Raw genomic sequence first — 340 nt, 5'->3', positions numbered from 1 at the left:
CAGCAGTGAAATGTAAGTCAGGTCCGCTCCATGGACAGTGCAATTATTAAAGAATACAAACACAAGAAAATTATATATAAATATAGGTATGGAAAAAGTAAGATAAAAAATAAGAATAAAATAAAATGCGCAGGACAGTATACTGTAGGATTAATAAATATTAAGATGAGCAGGAATGTAGAAGAGAAGAATGTGCAAACAGGTTATCATGATAATAATATCATGATATTTTTTGCGTTTCCCTTACCGAATGTGCTATCCTGTCAGCAATAACATGTCCATGGGCTCTTTTGATAACTGTCAGTTTAAGTGCCGGCGATGCAGTGTTGCCAGATATTGA

The sequence above is a fragment of the Sinocyclocheilus anshuiensis genome, unplaced genomic scaffold, assembly GCF_001515605.1.
Source record: "Sinocyclocheilus anshuiensis isolate Anshui unplaced genomic scaffold, SAMN03320099.WGS_v1.1 scaffold940, whole genome shotgun sequence".
Lineage (NCBI taxonomy): Eukaryota > Metazoa > Chordata > Actinopteri > Cypriniformes > Cyprinidae > Sinocyclocheilus > Sinocyclocheilus anshuiensis.
The sequence above is the reverse complement of the archived record's forward strand: the minus strand, read 5'-3'. Positions refer to the sequence as shown.